Here is a 13,645-nt window from a genome sequence, read left to right as displayed (position 1 = left end):
CAAATACATATGTTGACAATGGAACTAATTTCTTTCTTTTGCAAAACTTCTGTGTGCTTTGAGAAATTTTGTGTATTGCTTGCTAATCAATTTTATGCTGAACAGGCATGTGTGTGTGTGTGTGCAAAAAGGGGGGAATAATAATCTACAGTGTTCAAAAGTTTCAATACAGTAACTATCCTAGACCCCTTTTGGACTCCTTTATGTATGATGTAGTATTTTAGCATAATAATAAGAGGAAGGTCAATTTCTTTAGGTGTTCTTTTAGAAGCCCTCATTTTCTCACTATCGTGGATTCAGAGATAATACAACAAGGATGCTAGCACAGACTGTTTCAGCATTTAGCCTTTCACAGCACATGGTGCTTGATAATAGCATCCTGTTGATCTTTGTCCTCTGTATTAGGCTCTGTAAAAAGCTATTAGGAAACAGTTTTAGTGCTGGGGACTGATGAAAGCTTAGGATGCTGCTGTGTCTTTGTTTCAACCGGAGATTTTATGGAAGTATTAAAGGATTATTTCTTATCTCTGTCTAAATCTAAAGTTTCATTCCCCAATGCTATCAAACGGACACCTTTCTTTAGTATAATACATACATGCCTTTGCAAATATTTTAAAAGCAGTCATCCATCATGTGTTGTAACAGAAAACTAACCATCAAGAAGCAGACTTCCTAGCTTATTCTCCCAGGGTGGAATTCAATTATGCAGAGGAACAAAACAAGGTTTATGTACCATCCAAGTCTCTCGTAGTCCTGTTTGTGCTGACTTTTTACACACAGGTAAACTCTGCCATAAAGAAACAATTTTTGTCTGAGTGCCACAGACAATTAAGTTTTGTCTGTAGGATCCTTGTCAGTGTGGAAGACAGAAGAGATGCCGAGTGGAGTTTTATGCCCAATGGGCCTGGCTGATGCCCCGCTGAAGTCAGGGGAACTTTTGCAACTTCTTCCAAAATCAACAGAATAGCTCCTTCACTCACTCCCTATTTCTCTTGCTAAGTCACAGTTTTCTGATATTTTCAGACACTCATGCTCTCCTGCTTGGAATCCCCACAAGGTTAAGTTTCATAACAAAATGCCTCCCTCATTATTTTAAATTTGAGTAGACAGGATAGAGCAAGGTGAGTAATATTTTTCCTTGCTAATCTTGTTGGGATGCTGAAGGTTTGCCAAAGATTACTTGAGATTTCCATGGATAAGGTGTGAGTGAAGGCTGCAGCAGTTTGAAGTTGTGTGAAGCAAGTGGTGTGTTGGTTTTGTAGGTTTTTCTTCATAATTCAGTGGAAGGTAGTACTATCCTAGTACCACTCCCTCAGCTGTTTGCATTTTAGCAGTGAGTGTCACCTTCTTAAAAATATTTGATATTATCGTCAGTAAATGACCTCTTGGAGTCCAAAGCAATCTGTTATTCCAGAAAGGTTCCCATCTCCTTGTAGAGAGCTTGCAGCACCTTGCAGACCTGACACAGCCCTTGAAGTAAACAGAAAGTCTCTCAGTGACCTCAAGGGTTTAGACAGGGAGCCCTACACACTGCACAAGACAGGTAACACCATCAAAAGCACCTAACAACTACTGACAGTCAGTAGGTCTTCGTATCCAAATCACTTGGTTGACACTGAAAATATTTACCCCAGGGCTGGCTGTACATTCTCAGCAGTACAGAGCACATAAATGGTATTCAATAAATAACATAAAAATTCTTCTAAGTACAAAAATATTTCTGTTCAAAAGAATTGTAATTTTATGTTTTTCTATTTTTTTGTCAATATCTTTGTAAGCATCCCTTTGGCTATGGTATTTTCTTAAAGTGCAAATATGTACTATGTGTCAAAATAAAATATTTATTGAATACATTTACTTTGTGTCTGTTGAGATATGAGAGGATTCTGAAGTGCTTCTTTGTTGCACCTGTTGAGGCCATTTTACAGTCTCTCTTGGCTGGAGACAATGAAAATTTGAAGCTTCACAGTTCTTCAAACAGAAATCATTGAAGAGGAGTTGAACTGAAATTGAACACAAGCATTCACTGTTGCTGGCACTCCAGGAACAAACACAGGACCATTTAAATCCTCAAGGTGTGGATGGTTGTCTCTACCAGACCCAGGCCTCATCTGTGTGTGGGATGATATGAAACAGAACTGCAGACTGATGGGTGCAACTTGTCCATGAATGCCTGAGGTGAACTATGGCTTCTCGATGTCCCCAGAGGAGGAAAAGCCCAGGGATTGTTGGTTTTTTTGGGGTTTCTTTTGGTTTTGTTTTGTTGTTTTGTTTGTTTGTTTGTTTGTGGTTTTTTGGTTTTTTGGTTTTTTGTTTTTTTTTCTTCTCTCTTTCTTGCAATAACCCAAGGAGAAGTGTGAGACAGTGGAGGATGGAAACTGTCACACCATGGCCTGCATCTCCCAGGCACTAGAATGGTTTTGTAGATGACTGTGACATTACTGAAGGTATGGACCCCTATGACCTCTGAGAAGAAAAGGGAATGTACCTTTCCCCAGCCTCCAGGGAGTCTGCATGAAACCAGCCTACGGTCCCCGCAGCTGGTCCTTCCCATCAGAGAAATTTACTCCGAGGCAAGGAGCAAGCTGGTATGCAGACATGGGCAGCAGCAGATATTCTACTTATCTCATAGAAAGTGATAAGTTGATGACAGCTCATCAGGAAACAGGCAAGGCACTCTCCCAGAACCTCAGTGTCCATGTAAGCCCCACTAGTGGGCATTGGAAGCTCAGACCTTGGCTTCATCTGCAACTCCTCCTTGAGATGCCTGGCACTGCAGCTATTGCCATCTTCTGGCATTGCTTCACAAGGTTCCCTCAGTCCTCACTCCATGGCTTTCCCTGAGTATCTGTTAAAAGAGGCAGCCATGAGGCATGTTAAACCTCTTACAAGAGATGAAGGACAAACAAAGGCATTGTTATCCAGTTATGTGCTGTAATTCAGATTAAAAATGTAGAATTTTGGGCACAGTTTCCTTTAAGGAGAATCTATGAATGATTAGCTGGGCCTGTGTACAGACTCAAGATCAAAGGATTTGTGCATGGGAAGATTAAGTTCCATTGCATCTCTCTTTGTGAAGTGATTGGGTCCTTTGAATATGTAAGCAATAGATTATAAGGCCTAGAACAAGTAAAATTAGGCAGTGATTCAGTTTAGGCTAGACATCCTTCAGCTCCTACTGTAAGTGGTGAAGAGACCTACAGGCTCCCCTTGGCTCTGGACCCACTCTGGATTTCTTTTGAGGGTTGCTCAGCTCCCCTTACTGGCTACATACAGAATCTGTTGAGAATGTCTTTTGTCAGAGTTACATACAGTTTCAGTATGTGCCTGAAGTGAGTGGTGGCACAGTTCCATGTAGCTTTCCTGTATGAAGATCTAGAACAGAGAACCTAGAAAATGCTAATTTCCTGCCTACCATATTTAAATTTCCTATCTAGCAGATTTAAATTAAGCACACTGGAATGACTGCTTCAAATAATCTAGTTTATACAGTTCAAACATATTCTTCAATCCAAGACCCAATTCAACAGCCATTTTATTTCCTCACCCTATTACAATCATTGCAACCATCAATACAATGCAATTATGCTTAATCCAGCACAGGACACCAATTCTTTTACTGATACAGCAGGATATTGACTGCCAGAGAATGGGAGTGAAGGGCTGTCAAACTAAAGAGCACAAATGGTCTGGTCCTTCAAATGATAATTCTAATTTCTAAAAAAGCAAAGAAATATCAACCCTTTCTTTTATCTTTTTGTATCATATCATATCCTACAGAAAGAAGTCTTGACATTCTTTGAAAGCTGCTCAGAAGTTTCCACATGAGTTGTGCAAAAAGAGCTGACACATAAAAAGTCTTTAAAAACAATTCTGCAACTGTGGCTAGATCCACTGGTATTGAATAAGGCAGTCTTTAATTATAGTCCCCCTAAAAAGCTATGGATAGGCAGAAAGTTTCCAGAGTTTGACTAGACCTGGAGGGCTGTTTGTGAAGACAACCCTTTCATGTGTAATAAATGGGATTTAGCCAGTTACAGGGATGAGCTTATGCAGTTGCCTATATGACCAGAACCAAAGTCCCTGAGTGGTTAATTTTGAAAAGATTTAATGCATGTGCACATTTTGCAGGCAGAGACCTAATATTGAAATAAATACACTTCTGTGAGGTGTAACCTCAAGTTAAGAATGTCCACAAGCTTTTGCAAGAAGGTTCTGATGCAGGAAATCTGTTTAGTGCCTCCTCAGTTACTTCAGTCAGAAACCATGTGAAAAAGTCTATCTGTATTGCTGTAGAATTATACTGTTAGCGTATAAAAAATAACATTTTCTTGCAAAAAAAATTCCTGTTGTTTTAGCAGATTTATTTTCTTTGACAGAAAATGTATTGATCTGATCCTGGGAAAGTGATTGTAGTGCTCAACAGAACAGTTCCTGGCATATAATTTTGATGTTCATAAGGTTGTGTCATATTTCATATGAAAAGACTCTGTCAGCTTCCACTGACTGTTGAATCTTAAAATGATTCATCCACACAAATATATTTTTCAGAAAAGCTCAAGCAGCAGAATACTGATTTCATTGCAAAATAACAATTTAATTAAACATATGTTTATTTTAGAAGCATGTACATCTCTCGATATATTTTCTGGTTTTTGATTTTTGTGGCTCCTATGGAAGTACAATGTTTAACATAAACTGGAAAAGGATATTCATTGCAAATAATATATTTTGAAGAATAAACTTAAAAGCATGTATTTCTGTATCGTAACTTTACTGTTTACTTATGACTAAAGAAATAATGAAAGTTAATATGTGAAATAGTTGTAATTGTCAACATCTCACTTCTGAATCATTCAAACTTTGTATTTCCAATAATCTCAGTCCATGTTTTATGTTCACATTTTCATCTCAGTATACCTGAATGTTTTTTCCAGCCAGATTTCCCATGTACCAATGTAAAATTTGATTTCTATTCCTGCCTTTTACAAGTTCTCTTGCTCTTCATGGGAGGAACAATCCAGAATAAACTGGGAGGGGACAGACTGGTTCCACTGGCAGCAAATTAAGCTTTTCCTGTTCATTCCCTGAAGTTAGAGGTTTCAGCCTCAAGACATTATTACAGATAAGGATGGCTATGTTGAGGTTGGTGTAAAGCCATTGCCTTCAGTGGGGCACATTTCCTCCTCAAATGTTTAATTTCAGTAATGTTTTAAGGTATTTGTGTGAATAGATGTATACAGACATGCACACACAAGAGGTTCCTCTCATGTTTAATATGGAAGAAGGCATGGCACGCTCAAAGTGAGAGTGCATGAAGATGGCGTTCTTTGGTTGTTTTTGTATTTCTAAATACAGATATAACTTGCAAAGATATTCTCACTTTTTTTGTTCTCACTCAGATAAAAAAAAAGTAACAAACAAAACCTTTTTTGTAAAGAAAAAGACTTTCCCCAGCTTGTCTCTGACTGTGTTGTCAGGACCACTGTCTTACTCATGTGTGATATTTTCCCATCAAGCTTTGATAGGAGCTAAGCACAGAAACTTTAATTCATTTCTTAGCCCATACACCAATGAGAATTTTAGAAACTTATGGCCAAATATACTATTAAGTGTTACAAAGGTCATTGTTTCATAAAGCCACAATTTCTCTAGAATAGATGCATTGTTATTTTAAAATCTTCTAGCCTTTAAGCTAAGTTTACAGTTGTGTGACCTGCTACAAGTTCACATGTCATAGTACTCAATTTGAAAGCTGGGCAGACTGGAGGTGAGAACAATTCAAATGTGTAAATCCAAGTGAGACCAATTTGGAAAATTGTACCAAGAAAAACCAAAATCATAGATTAAATCATAAATCACTTTTGGGAGTGACCTCAAAAATGTAGTCATGTTTTTATATCTGCTCTTAAAGAACAAAAGAAGGCTCAGCACAAGTATTTTACATTACTAAAATATCTTGACATAGTTAAATTGGATTTAAAGTGATGTAAAGACCTTGCAACACTCTGATTGACTTCACCTTTGCTGACACTGACACTGAATTATGGGTTTTCAAAATGAAACACCATAAACCTCTGCAAAGCAGGAAGACCTGAAAATTTTAGCAGACATTTTCCATTTCCCTGACGTGTCTGCAGGAGACGAAAAATATTCTGTAGGTATTGGTACACAGATAGTCTAATGCTGCTGCAGTAGCTGGATGAAGCCAGACCCACCATGTTGATATGGATTCTAATCAATAATAAGCAGAGAAATATATCCCAATACTGACTGAGCCCTTCACTGCATAATTTTGGTTACCATTTAGATTCCATGATTAAGAATTTCAGTTCACAGATGCAAAAACCTTTCAAGAGAGTGATACTACAAATTAGACACCTCAGAATCACTGACCTAAAAAAAAAGCTACTCCTCCCCTAGATGTAAGTTTTGAGGTTTCTTCCTTGTTGAAGGGCTATTGCCCTGTCATCATTCAAATTAGTGCCGAGGAAGAGTGCTGTGCTGCCCAAAAGGAAGGCTGTAGCTTTTTGCCGAGTGCAGTTGCTCTAAGCAGCTTGGACATCTTCTGGTCCTGTTGAGTAGTTAAGTTTTTCCACAGACCTGCTAGGTCATGGATGCTCTATGACTGTTTTAATTGTTTTCAATTGCTAAATCAGTTAAAGAAGCAATGATATAACATTGTCCTAAGATCACTATTCCAAGTGAGCAATTGCTGCTGTAGTTGCCATAGGGATACTGAATGAATGCAGATGAGGTAGGAGATATCCAGAAGGCTCTGTGAACATGAGTTTTCCTTCAGCAGCCCAGGGTGACCAAAAGATGGGAGATTTCTGCACTTCCATAACGCTGGGCTGAAATGGCCATCAATGGCTGCCAATGTGCTCCTTCGGCCAGAGACGTGGTGACCTTGCTCACCATTAAAAGTGGAACTTGGGCTCTTAGGTGATTTTGAAAACATTACCACAAGTTTCCTAGGAGCAATACTTAGAAACAGCTACTTGCTGTGAAGACTAAAATACCACCAATACTGCATTCATAATAAATGCACCAAGGAGAAGTGTGGAAGTTGCATACATATGAGACCAAGTGGTGCATTTGGGGACCGATAGAATCTCATTTTAATAAACTAATATTTGGAGAGGAATAACTCCTCAACAGAGGAAGGAGCTATCACATAGAAGGTGTTCAACACTATGACAGAGACACAATCTTTCCATGGATAAGGACTGATAAGTGAGCTGAAGAGCCATCTTCAGCTTATTGATGACAAGGGGTGAAAGTGGTCAGGTGCACGGACAATGGTGATCATTTTTAGAGTAGCTGTGTATTTGCTTTTATTCCAAACAGGACCGAATCAAGGTACTACTCTTGATGAAAATAGTCTGTAAATGCAATGACTTACTTGCCTAAACATCCTCAGAAAACACTGGTGAGCTTACATGATAACTTGGTTACACCACTGGCACTCACACATTCTACCTTTGGAGCACCATTTCCTCCCCACCTGCTCATGGAAAGAGATGGATCTTATAGCCTTTGGCTCCTCAGATTTATGCTTTCCACTGGAATCTGCAGAGAAAGACCAATGATATTTGTGATGATAAGAATCAACTCTGCCCTCAGGTACATATTCACAGTTGTATGTAAGGTCTGAGTTTAGCACTTAGCACATTATTTGGTTAAAAATACACAAATAAGTACAGACTCAGATTGTACATTTTTTGACATGGACACAGCTCTTAATTATTATGGCATGACAAGAGCCTTGGCTATTCTGAATGGATGTATTTCAGTTGTCTCCAGTTAAATTGCAGTGATTTGCTTCAGGTCCTTAGACTATCAGCTCAGACTTTCAGCTCCCCAAATGCAAATTTGTGCTGGGAAAAACCACACTGGCTGGGGGTAGGCTGCAAATTTAATGCTATTTCCAAGTGGTGTTATCCCAAGCACTGTGCATTAGATGTATTAACAGAGTAAGATACTCCTGAAAGGATTAACTCTAGGTATTATACCCAAGTTTGAGCCAGGATAATTAACTTGAAATAGTGAAAGGTATGAATGGGATTTTATTAGAGCAGATGAAAACAGTCCCCAACTAAATGGAATGAATTAGCAGCCAGGGGGTAGTCAGAAGACATGTGGTTCACTGATAAATAAATACACAAAATCTAACATGTCTTGCTCAAGAGTGGACTAGATGGCAGTAGTTTCTATATTCCCACTTACCAAATTACTGTCTGTCCTTCCTATTCACAGCAACTCTAAGTTTAAAGCTCTGCAACATCAAAAATGTCCTCTCCCTCCTCATTTTTTGGTATTTTATGGTATTATTAACACTATGAATTAGTACCATTCAAAGTCTGATGTAGGTTAATTAATCCCTTTTAAACCACTGAAGACTTAATTGAAATAAACAAACATTATCATATCTATCCTCCAGCTGAAGGACACGAATCACAGAAAAGTTAAGTTGCTTCTAAAGTCATAAAGCAAGTTAGTAGGCAAATCAGGAGAGGTAAGCAGCCCTGGACTTCTTGACTCCCACTGTAATGATTACATTAGCCTGACTTCCTAGAACCAGTATGTCTGAACGAGATAATTTTATTCAAAAGAGTTCTCAATTATATTCACATTTAGGCTTAATTCCAGTATTGCTGTAGCCAGTGGAAAAACAGCAGCAGAAGATTTTGGTGCTAATGTATCCTTTTCAGTGAAAGGGAAGACTACTGTGAGACAGTGTGATTGGAATAATTTCCCTAATGGGGTATTTTTTTAATGTTAGCAGGTGTTAATATTATAAACTTGCAAGAAAGGCCTGGTGCTGTCTTCTGGTATGATCTCACCTTCCCTGTAAATGAGCCTGGAGCACTTCTCTGACTCCCGTGGCCAGGCACCCATCCCTGCGCCCTCTCTGGCCGGTCCAGCCTGGCCACATCCCCAGACGTGGATAACAGACAGATATGATGATAAGGATGATAACGTGGATAACAGACAGATAAGGATGGGCGACACCTGGTGCAGGAAGGGCCACTTGACCATTCCTTGCTGTTGCTGCGGACCCTCCCCTGCTCTCCAGGGCTTGGGGACGGTGCAGAGGAGCCAGGCGGGCAGACGAGCGTGGAGGAGAGCTGCTGTCAGCATGGCTGCTGATGCAGCTCCTGCCTGGGGACCCATGGAGGGGGAAGGCCCCTGAGATTGGTGACCCCAGCCGGCAGCAAGTGGGGTATGCTGCAGGTTCTTCAGGGACAGTGGCCTCTGCACGATTTATGCAGAGTACCTAGCCTCAAACCAGCCCTTGGGGCTGCACAGTAGATTGAAATAACTCAGGCAGCAGCTTTCTGAGAGATGCTGAACATACCCCCCCCATCACCCCAAGGAGCAAAACCATACCAGGGCAGGTCTACCAGGCCTTCCTCCTGCTCTGTCCCTGAGGCAATAGGATAACCATCTGTGTACCACTCTGATATGTCAGCACTAAACACCCAGTTTGTACATGACACGCTTTATCCGCCCTTCTGTACACAGCCTATTGACACATGACAGTGGCAGCAGGACCTCAGCGATTTTCCTGATTTCTCCTGTTTATTCCTGGTTTCCACTGGTACAAGAGAAATGGATCATTGCTTTTTAGGCAAGTCTCTGTAAAAAGGCAGCTTTTTACGCAGTGACTAGACCAGCAGTAGAAGGAGAAAGAGCTCACATTTAATTTCTGCTTGAAAAATATCAGTGTTGAAAAGGCCTTGTGCTGATGAAAACTTCTGTGGTGGAAGACTTTCACCCTGCTGGGAGTCGTTTAGACCAGACAATTGAATAACCCTTACTATTAAGAGCAGATTTAAAACATCTTAATCAATGCAGTCATACACACAAAAAATGTCAGTGTAGCTGTAATCCTCATTAGCACATGACACCACACCTAATTTCTACCTGGATACACTGTGTAATTATGTCACATAGTTACTTGTGCGTTTTATGAATGAAGTTATGTGTCTGCAGCTCAAGATGATGTGGCTCTTTCATGTCAACCAAAGTTTTCTGGTGCATTTTCCACCATACACTTGTTCTTGTTATTTAAAAGCAAGGGCCAGAAGTTGAAAAAAGTCAACCAAGAGTGCAAGAAAAAAATTAAACATTATGGTTTAGGCAGTGAAGTTTGCTTTAGGAAGTTAGGATCAATTGATGGAATTTATTGGCAGAAGCTTGTTCAGAACCTGTAAACTATTATATATTAAACCTGTTATGGTTGGTATCTATCAAACCTCATGATTGCTCTAGGCTCTCTCTGAAGGCATAAAGAGATGAACAAATAGGAAATTCCCAGGCAGGAAATAATGCCAGGCCATGTTCTCAACTGTATCTGAATCTACTCAGCGCAGCAAATAGCAGGAATTACACTGGTGTCAGTTATAATTCCCAAATACATTGTGATAATCTTTTTCAGTCTCCACATAGGTTTACAATACAGACCTTATCATAGTTTACACTATGGAAAAGCAAGGCTACCTCTAGAAGCCAGCTGTGTCAACTCTGGCTGCTGGACTCCTGCCCAAATTGTATAGGCAGTGCACAGATATCACCCATAAAGACAAAAGGCCTGATAGGCCATTGCCTTGTATCTTACCCTGCCCTCTAATTGTATTTGTTCACACTGAAGCTGGTATAAAATGCCAGAGGTCTGACTGCATTGTTCTGCAGTCCCATGTAGGGAATGGGAGGAGTGTCTTAAAACTGACTGATGCTGCATTCATTTGTCATTCAAAAACAACAACAAAAAAAGAAAAATAATAAGATTGCAAAGAGAACTATATTAAAAATATATTTCATATGACCTCACTCAAAACTGGGTTAGTATTTTTTAATCATTTTATTGTTTCTTCAACAAGAAGACCGCAGTTTTATAACAAAAGCAGTTAGAAAGAAGAATTCAGTTGGAATAAAACCTGCCAAGAAGAAAGGCAGTCATTCAGTAATGCAGTGAAACAAAGTCAGGTTCACACCATGTTTTCCTCATCCCAAATACAAAGTATGTGCCAAAACAAATTTAGGTGATTAATATGCTCACCAGTAGTGCCAGGTCAGCTTTATTTTTAGTAAGTAACATGGCCCTTAAGTTGCTACAAAACAAAGCCCATTGCAGCGAGTGCGAGCTCAGCCCTCAACACATGGGACAAAAGGTGAGGTAAATGGAGAGGGAAGCCACCTGCAGAGCTCTAATCCCAACCACTGGCTCAGCATTTAGAAAATTATGCAGTTCTAACGGGTGCACTTTCCCTGGAAGGTGCAAGCAGCTCAGTTGTTCCTTGTGTGTCTTGTTGTTGTTGCAAGTAGCTGCATCTTGCTCTCTGTTAGGGGCAAGGATATTTGGACAAGATAAAGAGAGAAAATATGCAAAGGAAATGCCCAGAGACAGGAATTGCAATACCTTGTCTCTATAGCGTGACAGGCTATGCCAGTTTAGAAATCTTAACATTTGGCTTTGTGTATGGGCTCTTGGTAGCCCATTAAAGAAAAATGAAGCAAGGTGAACCACCATCATTAGTTTTCTCTTGGGTGCTAAATCAGACCAGAGTCAGCTGAACCCCAAACTTCTTTTATTAAAAGGACATTGTGGGAGTCTTGAACCCAGTGCTAGTCAGTACATTCTTTAAAATACTGGTAACATATTTGCAGAGACATAAAAATCTCAGGCAAATTATTTTGCCATTTTTTGTAAACATCTATTTATATACACTTCAGAATTCCTGAGCAATTTTGCTCCTAATTTAGATTACAATTTCCTTTTTTTTTTTAATAGCCAGGGCTGATTTTTAAAAAGGTGTTTTAAGTGTTTACTCCTTATACAGTTTTAAAAACATATCCAAGGTCCCATTTTTTCATGTAGAAATAAGAGTTTACATGTAGAGTAAAGAGTTTTCATGTAGAAATAAAGTTTACAATGAAATCTCCTGTCACCAAATCTGTGGCAAAGTGATAAGATCTATTTCATGCAGTAATTTACATTTGTAGATCTCAAAGCCCTTGAGGAAAGGGGCTGTAGTCATCAACACTGATGATCACTGCTGAAGGGGAACCTCAGGAGATAAATGGATTCAGTGAAGGTCATCCAGCACACCAAGACCTGAACTGCACCCTGCTCTCCTTGGAGCTAGGCCAGCACTTGATCCCATGGGTGCTGCTGTGCTGCTGCTTTCACAAGTTGATATACATATATATATATATTTTGCTTCAGGTAGTTTGGACCAAGGAGTGCAGCATTCAGCCAGAGTGCATGCACATTCCCCCCACCCTGTCCCATGCTGTCTTTTTTCCTCTCCTCCCACATTTACTGTGTCTGTGATAATTTTTTTTTACAAGGATTTGCTGGAAGTAGTGATTGATAATGGGAAAATACTCCAAAGGCTGTAATAAATAAAAGCCATCATTTGGTTTAACTGATGTATACATCACCTTGCTTTGCATAAAAATCCTTGTGTTCAGCTCTCTTCCTATCATGGGCAAACAGGTCATACCATCCCTTTTATAAATGTACCATTTTACCAGATAATATTCCTTCCCTCATCTTCCTCCTGGAAGGTTGCTCCAGAGCCTTTCTGATGCAGGAGGTAGAAACTGTCTGTTGTCAGCTTACTCACAGCTGACAAAAATCCAAAACTAGCCCGTGTGTTTCCATGCCAGCATTGCCCTTTGGGTTAAACACGCTCTTAAGCTTTATGTATCTCTGAGTGTATGCCCTCCACAAGCCTAAGTTTGATACTCTGAGCAAGAGAAGAAATACATGCATTAGTCTAATGAATGCAGGGCAAACCCAACTTCCTTCTGCTCCCCTTATCTCCAGCTAAATACTATTTAGATGGCTTAAGTGAGACAGACACTATGTAGTAGTTCTTGGCTCCCTTGTGCTGTGCATGGACTGCTTAGATCTCCATGAGAGATGGCAAAAGGGAGATCTTGCAGGAGTTTGGGATTACTGTGATTGTCATCCTACTCCCTGATTAGGATTTTTTCAGGCTGAATCAGTGTCCTTCCTCTACCACAAGCATGGATCCTTGTCTCCCCTTGATTGCCCTCCTGCGTCCTCACAGTAGTTAAATGCCGCAGTCCCCTTTATATGCTGCTCATCGGAGGCTTTCTGAAGTTAACTTGGAGATCCTGCTACCTTGAGACGTGCTCCAGATTCATTCTGAGAATACTCTCCAGTCATTTCTCACTCCTTTCTCTCTGGATGACTTAAGAGCCTGTGCAGCTTTTGCTATGGCATTTGTTACAAATCCAGTCTATCTAACACACAGTATTTTCTTTGAGAAATTTGCTTTTGAAGTTATTTGTTTTCTGTCAATGCCTCCGACGGATTTCCAGCTCTCATTGTCATGTGCTGAGACAAAGGTAACTTTTGCACTGAGTATCTGCAGTTCTGCATTGGAGATCTGTATACTTTTCCTGACCAAATTCTATGTAAGCAGGTCAATATATCTCCCTTATTTCTTATTCCACTGGACATTTCCTTGAGATTGCAGTGCTGATGATTTGATTTACTTCTTGTATTCCTTCTGCCTTCTAATAGCATGTCTGAGTCGCAAGGAAAGGGGTCTCCAATCTGCTCTTTGAAACAACTGGCTATTCACCTCATGGTGTTGCTGAGCTC

This window comes from Prinia subflava, chromosome 3 (assembly GCF_021018805.1).
Source record: "Prinia subflava isolate CZ2003 ecotype Zambia chromosome 3, Cam_Psub_1.2, whole genome shotgun sequence".
Classification (NCBI taxonomy): Eukaryota; Metazoa; Chordata; class Aves; order Passeriformes; family Cisticolidae; genus Prinia; species Prinia subflava.
Note: the sequence above shows the minus strand (reverse complement) of the source record.